Source organism: Uloborus diversus, chromosome 5, assembly GCF_026930045.1.
Source record: "Uloborus diversus isolate 005 chromosome 5, Udiv.v.3.1, whole genome shotgun sequence".
In the NCBI taxonomy this organism is placed as follows: Eukaryota; Metazoa; Arthropoda; class Arachnida; order Araneae; family Uloboridae; genus Uloborus; species Uloborus diversus.
The window spans coordinates 123,290,373-123,302,271 of NC_072735.1; the positions used below are offsets into that span (position 1 = coordinate 123,290,373).

At 31.5% G+C, this 11,899-nt stretch overlaps 1 protein-coding gene across 1 annotated transcript in view; it reads right to left on the bottom strand.

Moving 5' to 3' along the window:
- LOC129223115 (general transcription factor 3C polypeptide 1-like) overlaps positions 1-11,899 on the bottom strand; it is a 41,093-nt gene that overhangs the window by 5,023 nt on the left and 24,171 nt on the right. The window lies entirely within an intron of this gene.

An 11,899-nucleotide genomic window follows, 5' to 3' on the forward strand; every position in this document is an offset into this window, starting at 1 on the left:
GAAACTATTTTTGTGTTAATTTTAAAACAGTTGCCGATTTGTTCTTTAAGCCATGATACAGTTGAGGTAACATATTGATACTATATGCTGTTTCCATTAAAAATCATGGTTTTTCCAAGAAATCTATTATTTTGCAAACAGGTTCTTGAATCAAAATTACTCTTTTTAGGTGCGTCTACACATTTAAAAAAAAAAAAGTCAATTATTGATCCCATCAAAGAAGTATTAGTGAACGAATCGCCATAATACGGTCTCTTGAATTCGAAACCAGTGAATTAAATTTATTCTGCAACTCTGGGCCTCCGACTCCAGTAATACTTCTTTAGCAAACAAAAATGCTTTTATTCAAAATATGCTGTGTGTGTTTTGTGTTCTTTTTAATTAACTACGTAAAAAAATGTAAAAGAAAGGTCAATCAAAAAGTAATAAATAAAATAGTGAAATTAATTCATTCTTTTTTGGGGGGAATTCCACCTCCCCCCCCCCCCACAAATTAAAAAAAAAAAGCTTTTAATGGAAATTTTTAAAAACTCACTTTAATTACCTTGCAAATTTTAAGAGCTAAAACTATTACTTTCTGAACAACTATGATGGAAATGCATATCAAAAAAGAACTGAATTATCAATATTAAAATTCTTTTATTAGCCATATGTATGAAAACTTAAAAAAACAATTAAAATAAAATTATTTACAATTCTTTTTACACAATATAGAATACAATAATTCTATATAATGACACAAGCAGGTGGATAAAAATAAATTTGACAGTTCATTGTGATAGAATGATTTTTAATAACAGTTTAGAAGTAATGATTTGTCGATAAAATTGAACAAATTGAAAGATGTTTCTAATAAACTGCAAGGTACAAAAATGCTTATATGACACTTTGTGTATCAAAAAAGGTCTTGTGAAATCAATAAAAATAACATCAGTAAAAATTATTTGAACTAAAATGTGTTATGGGGGAATGGAAAAGAGATCTCCTTATTTGTGCTAGATAATTTTTATTGGATTTTCTAGGAAAAATCATAAAAATAATTTTAATAAATTACAAAATTTGCAAGCAGTTGCTTTCATTAATATAATTTTTATCATTTATGTTTTCAGCACAGTTATTGTTTTTATTAATCATAAAATGATCAAAAACAATCATAAAATAAAATACATATATATTTTGAAAATAAGTTGTCAAATTTTAATTTCTTATCCAAATCCTAAACACATTTTCATGGATTTAGGTTATAGTAGACGTTAACAAGTTATAGACAGAATTTCGGATACAAATAAAAGGAAAAAAGTTTTCAATGAAATATTTCAAAGTTTGAAACTTAAAATAGAAATTAGAATCAAATACCTAAGGCTATTAATACGAAAGAAAATATTTGACAGTCGAATCTACAAGTCCTGATAGTTATAAAGATATTTACCAAGAATGAAAAATTTTGATGCTTTTAAGTTAACATAAAACAAAAAGATATAATTTAAAACATTTTTTTTTTTTTTTTTTGCCTTGTCAGATATGGTACAGTTTATCCAAGGAAAAAAGTAAATATTTCAACTCAAAAACTAACAGAACTTAAAATGAATATTTGCTCAAAATGTATCAAATTACACACACTACTTTACTTACAGAAATTAAAAAAAATACAATCAAAAGAGAAATCAGCTTTTCAGGGAAAGGTAGAATGTCTGCTTAGAATTTGGCTACAATAGATAACTTTTGTGTGAAACCATTTATGACCTTGTAATGTGTTTATTTATATGTATGGAGTAAAATTAATAGTTTACCTTATTTCTTTCAGTGACAGGTCATACTACGTCAAAAATTATTATGTGTAAAATACTTTTTCTATAAATAATGAGAGTGGTCATTGACTACATCTGAATTATTCGAACCATTTGAGACATAGTGGCTTTGTTTGTGGCCACTAAGCCCCATAGAGTAGCAGAAATATGAAGAAGCAAAAATTATGTACAAGCAGAAACATTTTAATACAGTAGAGCACTGATTACCATTTGGAGGGAGTGTTTTGATAATTAATATATATATATATAAATTTAGAAGCAAAAAAACTGCTCTTTTACAGGAAGAATAACTGCCTCAGACGTGGGTTTCAGCACAGATTCAGTGATCTATGGCTTTTACATTTCATTTATTTTATTTTAAAAACTTAATGAAATAGATTCCAAATTAAGAAATAATTAATGATAGTTTTAACAATCAGAAAGTGGTCACTTGAAATTCATATCATACCATCATACCATAAATTATGAAAAAAATAAATAAAAAACCTTCATGATTTTGAAGTACATTTTTTTAAAGATTGAATTTGAGTAAGTTAGTTATAGAAATGCACAATAAATAGCATTAATTTTAATGACTGTACCTGTACCAAAATATATGAAAACATCTTTACTCCATTACACACTTTGCATGATTTCAATGAGCATCTGAAAAATCATTTTTTCTCATAATTATGTGGATTAAAGAGGATTTACTACATTCGACAGAAAAAGATACACACATGGCCTTGATATTATTTATAAACTCTGAAACTTCTAAAATCGCCATTATTAGTATAAGGATAATGTTCCCTAAAAACCATTATCATGAATACAACAGATCCGAAAAATCCTCATGGGAATCAGGAAAGAAGTTAGTGGAAAATAGGTAGAAAGTAATTAAAAAATCATTTAAATTAAAGCCTTAAAAAGTTTTAAAATGTCTTTCACCCCCCCCCCCCCCCCCCCGTAAAATTACAAATATAAGTGCCGAGAATTTGTAACACCTGTCTTATAAATTAAAGAGATAACTATCTAACCTTAAGTAAATGCTTGAAATCAGTCCCACAGTTTGGGGAAAAAAAGCAATAAATTTTGCTTTTGACAAAACAGTGCCAGCAGCACTATCACTTCTTGCAAAAATGAATTTTGTATATAAATTTAAAGAGTTAAGATTGATACATATTTGGATAATCAATGCTCTACTGTATTTTCTACCTTGCTATTAACTTTTGAAGTAATAAAATTAAGATAATTTTCTATGTCTCAAAAATGCTTTAGAAATGAAACTGACAATTTCAAATTAAAAATATCAACATATAGGTAGTTAAAAATTAAAGAGAATAAATCCTTCTCAATGTATAGAACTAGAACTATACCCTGTTTTACGAGAAGCGATAGCAGAAGTAAATAAAGAATTGCTGGTTCGGCCACACATTTGGTTTCCTTGGTATAATGGACAATCTTTCATTTCGAACAAAGGTTATTTGGCCAATTTCTTTGTATCTTTAACGTGTCATTACATTTACTCTTAAGCTTCCACAACACGAAACTTTCTCAAAAATAAAAAAAAATTCTGCAGAGGACCAGGTTTTTTAAATATTATTCATTTATTTATTTATTTAATATGACATAAAAAAGATCAAAAGTTGCAAAAATTTCAAGCAAACAAAAAATTATTTCAGAGGAAGGCATTGCTTTCATCTTCCCAAGCACCAAATACACAATAGCCGCGTTCATAACGCACTTTTCGACCCGGTAAATCCCCGCTCTGGCTCCACAAAAAACCAATTGAAAATTCCACATTTCCATGAAAAAAGAGGTTCTCCCATTATACCAGAGAAAGCGGTTTTTACCTAGTATCCTTAGCGGCTAGTAGACAAACTTGTTTCGCATAATGCATTCTGGGTAAAAGCAAACATTTCACTCCAGAAGCTAGCAGGAGTAGAAAGACTCCACATAAACCTAGCAAATAACCGGAATGCAGTGAAAAGCAGGTTTTTTCCGGGGTCGAAAGTGTCCATGGAAATTGCCCTAATGGTATTTCCAGAGGTATCTACCTGGGGGGGGGGGCATGGCGCAGATTGCGGCATTGAAATTTTTAGGCGGCTGTTTTGAGGGGTACTTTTACTTTTGGATGGGTCTTTGTGATATTAAGAGGGGTGCACCCCTGATACTTCCAAGTTTCATGTTCTTGCTTTGTTTCCAACAGCTATTATTTCTCATGAATATTCTTTGCATGATTAAAAAATAACCAAAAACTATTAAAACAGATCAGAAATGTTATTTATCAACTAGATAAAAACTAATGCAAAATACATGAGGAAATCATAAAAAGTGCTCTTCACTACTAATGGATGCCATACTACAAAGAAAATAATAGATTAGAGATGCACCTGCCTACCTTAGCACCTTTAAAAAAAATTGTACAAGATAAGAATCTCTGCAATATAACTGCTTAAAGTTAAATATCTGGCAGGGTTGCCAACCTTGGAGGAACAATTTTAGGAGCATCTGTGCTGATTTTGAGGAGCAGTTGAAAATTTTGCGGAGTATTTTGGTATTTTGTATGAAAATCAATAAAAATAACTAAAACCACTTATCTAAAATTGTATTAAAGCTTTAATCATCATTTTAAGCAATAGTATAAAAATAATTCTTCTTTAAATTAATAAAACAGCTTTAAACACTGTTCCAATCTTTGAGTTTAAGCATCTTTAATTTCCCATCTTTCCATGTTTGTTATGATAAAATAGCAAAATTTAAGCTTGAAAGCGTTCGGCCGGGAAATGCGGAGAAAAAGAATCTCTTTGCGGAGCCACAGAGTTTTGCCATTTTTGCGAAGCACTTGGCAACCTTGTATCTAGTCAATATCCCAACAATGTTGGATTTACTTAATCTTATTAAACTCTTTTATGACAAAAATTACAGCAGAATCTAATACTACTATAGGGACAGTATCTGTAGAAATGAGTTTTTGAGATATTTGATGCAACTCGTTTTTGATTCTATGCTAACAGTGGGGAGATGTTGGAACTTGACTACGTTTTTTTTCTGCTTTTTGTGGAAACCAAATAAGCAAGCTCGCACAATATAGCTTAAGTACAATTGATGACAAAAATGCGAAAAAAGAATTTTAATTTGTAGATACGGCACTTCACCTTCCCAGGGTAGAATAGTTTAAAACATTTGTTTTTCTTAATGTGAGCATGTTGAGTTCTGGTTTTTCTTGGAGGGGGGGGGATATATTGCATAAATTGGCCTGAGAAACAATTCTTATATTTTAAAAAATCTGTAAGATATTCTTTATTTTACAGCATTTTGTTTTCTGTAAAAAAGAACTAACTATACAATGAAAAGATATTTCCTTTAAGCAAAATCAACAAAAATCTAAAGCTGGTACCATAGGCTTAACAAGGAATTTAGCAATCAGTTAGAAATAATAACTGAAGCTTGAAAAATTCAATTTTTACATAACTGTACAGCTAAAGTAGAAACTATACATAATCTGATGAAGAATAAATAAATCTTAACAATGATGAAGAGACACACATTCAAAATAATTTGACATTCAAAGTGACACATTGAAATGATTATACAAATAACAGAAGGGTTAAAATCATGCAATGTTTATCTAAGCTCATTTGGCTATAAACAAGTTCATAAATTTTTAATCATATTTCCACTTTTAAAATATGACCAAAGATATTTGAAAAATTATATGTAGCTTTTTCTTTTTCAGTTAAAAACAATCAGGATGCCCAGTATTCTGAATTATTAGAGGAAAAAATTAAAATTCTGTAAAATTTGAAGAAAAAGAAGAAATATAATTTTAAAAATTCATACATAATTGCATTCTGAATATAAATACAAGTTCATTTGAGATTGATACTAGAAAAAATAGAGTGGGTTTAATAAGACTTAAACACTTTCTTCTACAATTCATGTTGATAAATTCTCTAAAACTATCTTTTTCAGCTTGTTTATAATAATAAAATGTGACACAACAATTGAAAAACTCAAAATTTAAAACTAGATTTATGAGAAGTATGCACACCACAAGTGTAATTCATAGCCTTCAATGGGTAAAAATAACAGCAAAATTTAAATGATGCAGTTTGGCGACACAAACGTAAGATTTTAGTTTCATATTAAAGCCGACTACAGTAGGAGCCACTTAATGTGATCACAGTTAATGTTATCATTCGTTTAATGTTATCAGAATCACGAAGACCCAGAACACTTGTATATTAACATGCGTTAAAAAATCGGATATTGTAATCAGTGTATTCGTTTATTGTTATCAGTTTTTCATAGATTTTGAATTTTTTTCCCTTTTTCTTGCTCCTCAATCAACAGAAATACAAAGACAAACACTGACAAGTAGCTTCCAGAAATATAAGTTCCCTTCTCATCAGTAAAGCAGAAGAATTTTTCTCTTTAAACAATTTGACAATTCAACCATGATGAGTCAAGGCAGTACATCTAAAAATTTCTCAACCATTACTTTGTAAGTTACAAAAAAAAAGTGTGACGTGATTGAAAACAAATTGAAAATTTAAACAACAAGCGAAACCGTGCTGGAAATGATGGTGAAATTTAATCTGATTGAATCTGCTTTGAAACTGTGGTTTACAAATGTCAGTGAAAATGTTGCGCGAGTAAATGGTACGTTAATCATAGGCGGATTTAGGACTGAGTTCCTGGGGGGGCAGGATTTTTTTTTAGCAACATTTTTATTGCCCCCCACTCCTATGTTTTTGTCTGTTTCCTGTGATGCATAAGTCCATGCTTTACTTTTTTGTGTGTCATTTTCATTAATGTGTGTTTTCATGCAGTCCTTTTTGAATTGACCTTAAAAGAGGGAGCTGGTATCAAGAGAATGACTCAGGACTCCCTTTTAAGTGAGAAATAGAATATCTCCAATTTTAGGGGGCCGGGGGTTTCTCCCCCGGAGGAAATTTTGTAAAATGGATATAAAATTCTGGGGGGTAGTTTTCCCCCTTTGCTTTAGGTTCTAATTTGTTAAAATAATCGTCAATTATTATAAGTGTTGCAGCTTAATGTATAGCTCGTTTAGCCTATACTTTCAATCACATACTTGCCCAAATGGTTTTCAGTTCAAAATAGTGAATTTATTCAGCACCCCAATGACAGCTGTACTATTTGTATGTAATGTTCGTTTTTTTTTCCTTTTCTTTTCTCCCATCAGAAAAGAACATTTGAACTATTCAAAAAAGAAAAAGTCATGATTTTTTTGTTTTAAGATTTTGGAAGATGTGTTGTTACTACATAAAGTCCTCCCAAAACTGGGGGGCATTGTCCCTATGCCCCCCCCCTATAAATCCACCCATGCCCTTCTGAACTATTCAAAAAAAATGTAAATTTTTTTAATTTTTGGAAGATATGTTGTTACTACATAAAGTCCTCCCAAAACTGGGGGGGCATTGCCCCCCTCTGCCCCCCCCCCCCATAAATCCGCCTATGACGTTAATGCAGAAAAAACTTTGCTTTAAAAACTTTTTTACTGGCTTTTGAAATGGGCAAACAATACTTTAGCATCGGACGGATGGCTAAAGTATTGTTTGCCCATTTTAAATGTGGAAAAAATGAACTATGTCATTCTGATAATTTATAATCTTAAACAGCGTTTAGTTGAATAATTGTAATTTGCAGCTGTATGCTTCTTAATAGAAAAAATCTTCATTTTGTGCTCCCTTGATTCCTTTTGACTATTGTTATCAGTCGGTTATTGTTATCAAATAATATTTGTCCCAAAGTGATCACGCTAAGCGGCGCCTTCTGTATAAGCAGGGCTGCAGAGCCAAGGGTCAGAGTGATTTTGAGGTAAAGGAGTCGAAGGTTCTAAAATTTCTTGGTATCAGAATCAGACATTTTCCCTCCAACTCTGCAGCTTTGACAAGTCCAAATAGTGTTTCTTTTTTTTTAATTTTCCTGCTAGTGAAAAGATTGCATAAATAAGTTAAGGTTCTGGGGACTACTTCATATAGGCTCAGGACATTCCCGCACTGCAGGCTTCACATTGCCATAAGTGATCAGGCTGTTTCTAAAACTATTCCTATTGGACATCCTGATAAACAATATTCAATAAGTTTTACTAATATTATATATAGTTACCAGCATCTATATAATATATATATATATATGCAGTTGAACTCGGAAAATATGAAACGCAAAACATTAACAAATTTGTTTGTTTTAGCTAAAACTTTCGGTTTGATACCCCTATCTATATTATGAGCGACATTTTAAATGCAATTAATTAACTAACAAAAGTTAACTAAACGTGGTCATATTAGAAGAGTTCAACTGCGTGTATTCATATATATATATATATATATGTGTATATATATATATATTAGTCATTTCTATATACAGTAAAGTAAACAGTCACTTTTCACAAAAAATAAAAATGATGCTATGACAATGATTCTTGCAATTTTGAAAGTTTACTAAGTGCATCTGGAACTGACTCTAAATGATCAATATCTTCAGGCATTGGATTTTCTGTAATAAAAAGTGTTGATGGTGGCGAAAACAAGCTGCACTTCTGAGTAGGCTTGCAGTAATATCTATATACACAATATATTTTTTCTAAAACTTCAATTAATTCTAAAATATGTACAGGTTGTAAAACAAGTGAAAATTTATCACACACATGTGTACTAGTAGTCCCAGGAGAGCTAATAATAAAGCTTAATATAGTTGATAGCAAGTCTAGAAAAACAGATTTATTTAAACTACCATCAGGATGACGCCAAGTTCTAGGCAAAAAGTATACCTTTTCACTTAAATCAATATTTGTGCCAGTGAATTTCCAATCATACAGCAACTTGGCTTCACTATTTTTAGGATCCAAGTTATCTCTTTTAGACTTATCAATAACTTTTAAGTTTTTCTTTCCTTTCTTAAGATGGCACAATTCTGAACTTTTAGAATGTTTAGAAGACTTTCCAGTGCCATTTTTATGCTGTGCCAACTTTGAAGTTTTGGCATTCTTTGAAGACAGTTTTGAACTATTAATATTTTTACTATCAGTTACACTATTTTGTTTTACACAGCAGTTATTTGATAACACATAAGACTCCAAAATCCAACTCTGAGCATAGCAAGCACAAATGTAAATGAATGAAGACACTCCGACTCTTATCACCAGTAGTGACTGCCGTAACAAACGAAGATGTTGAAACAGAGTAAGTTCTCCATTGAGAACTTGAAATGTTTCCCATATCTCTTTTTCTGTTATTCCCAGTATATCAGCTTTCAATATTACATCAAATATGGCATTTGCATCATGCAACGTTTGAAGAGAATACACGTCATAAATTGATTTTATGAGTTCAGAGAAATTCTGGTTTTGCTCAAAAATATGGGGAGGGAAATAAAACACAACGTGTGAAATGACTTCTGAGATATTATCATCAGACAATACAATATTATTCCTATTAATTGTTACAGATTCTGTAACTGCAGATCCCTTGGCACTCTTTCTAACAATTTCTTCCGGATTAATTGGCAACACTTTGTTTCCATCATGAGGTGTTGATTTACAGAATATCCGACAAGAATTCAAAACAATATAATCCTGAGAATGCTGAACTCTTTCAATGGGTGGTTGTGACAGCTCTTGCCTTAATAAATACAAAGCAAACCTAGAGGCATTTGTAAAGCGCTGGATTTCGCTTGATTGATATACTTCGCTACTGCTAACTTCATTCTGAAAAGTTTCAAAAGATTTGGAACTAACATTATCAAGAACTAAATGCTCTGTTTCTGCATTTTGATTAGTAGAATCAGACATATTGAAAGAATCCATCTGCTGAGAGGCATCATTTTTCAATAACCTTGATAACTCGCATGATTCTTTGTCACTTAATGTTTGACTCATACGTTGCACAATATTGGAGCGAATCTCTTCACTAAGTGTTGTGTCAAATAATATAATTTGATCTGGTATTTCAAAGCACAATGACAGTTCATTCACAAAAGCTAAGGACAACACAGCAGCTGCATGACCAGGGGTTATCTCTCCGGTAAGTTCAAGACTAGAATTACTAGTCTTCAAATGTTTAAAAATTTCCTTAGTTTGATTAAACATTTTAATGGGAAATTTTGTTAACATGCTATTACTGTAAGTGATAGAAAACTTGTACGGAAAAGTAGATAGGACAGATCTTTCTAGATCTTTTCGACATGACTTCTTCTTCACTGCAATTATCTTCTCCTTACGAAGACGAGAAACAATGGATCTTAAGACATTTTCAGGATAATATTGATACAAATGATTCAACAAAAAAGCCCAATGTTTATCATTATTAACAATGGCCATAGCTGAAACTACAAGAGAATACAATTTCATACATTTTATTTCTTCTACACTTTCTGGATTCTTATAGTTGCTTTTCAAATGAAATACATTTTTCGGAGATTGAATTTGATATTTACGATGAAACTCAACCAAACTTTCTGGCACAATTATATTTTTACAACGATCTGATGTGGGTAACGTAAATTTTTGAATAAGTCTTTTAAGAACTGCAGTGAAAATATCCTTCCATGCGTCTTCTTGAGATTTTGGTGGTTTAATCTTTTCAAACTCTTTTACAAGCTCCATATCTTGCTTAGCTTCTCCAAGAAAGACAGCAAGATTGTTGGTCGTAGATGGATTTAACATCATGTACCGCATTCTTCTCTGACAAGCTCGAGAACTTTTATCAGCAGATAACTCTGGTACATGTTCATGCAAAAGATCTCGTATAACAGTATATGGGGCAACAAGAGTTCTTGATGTAGGATCTAAAAACGATGATGCAACTTTGCAAAGTAGTAAGAAACTATCTTCTTGAGCAGCCCATTCACAACGTGACTTATCCATTTTTTTGATTGCAGCCTTGTCTTTTTCATCATAATAAGGCATACGTTTTTTATGTGGTCGCATTTTTATCATTCTATACTTTATTCTTTCCCGTTTTCTAGTAACAGGTAGATTTACTTTTCTCTTTTTAATCATTGACTTTTCTTTTTGTATTTTACTCAGATTTGAATACATTAAAGAGTTTTTAGATAATCTTTGCAACCGGCCACGAATTTCAGGACATGGCTTCTCTTTGTTTTTAAGAAGGTGTTGAATTGTATATGCCGACTTAACAGGATTTGATTTATCAATTTTTACTTTTTCACATAATTTAGCATTAGTAGATGATTGCCAATTACGCCTCTGATGTAAAAAGAGAGATGAATCAAATCCTGCAGCACCTAAACCATCTCCAGGTATGAATCCATTGTCACAAATTTCATCAAAATTCTTATTTCGAATTGTTTCTTGTAATTCTGGTTTGTGACTAGGTTCAGCAATTGCAATTGTTTTACCAGCATATGTGCTGTACTTTCCCAAAGGTGTATTGAAACAAACATTTTCCAGATTTACCCAGAATTTTTCCACATCCATCACGGAATTGAAAGTAAAAATCTTCACATTGTAATGTAAGTCATTATTAATATGCAAATATCCAGGAGTGGATATTGTAGTATCTTTGAAGCTTGCATTCCTGTGGACATATACATAAACCTGATCTTTCTGTTTCATTGATTGTGGGCCAAAAGAGAGCAACCCCATATAACATAAACCTTTCATCACATCATCAGCTGAAAATAAATATTTTCTATTACGAAGCAGATTGTTGCGCATGCTTTGAGGTAGGTGCTTTAAAAGATAATGAGCCTTCTCTTCGTGGTTTAAGTAATCTTTTAACTCTGTAATTTCATGACGTAAGTTTATAATTTTAACAAAGACTGATAACGGCATGCGTGAATAAATATCAGCAACGAAGCACCACCCACTTCGGTTGTAATCTGGTAGAGGAGGAACAAATCGTTTCCAAGTATTACTATTGTGATAAATAATGGGCTCAGTATCATTTTGGCAAGCACCTTCATATTGGTAAACAAGGTAGAAAAGGTATTGATGAAGCATCTTCATCCTCAGAAATTTAGGATGAGAGTGATAAATTGTTTTAAAAGTAGGTTGCTTGTATAGAACATTTTTTTCGGGATTTTCCTCCGTCAAACTGTTTTCTAAACTTGATAGCCCCAAT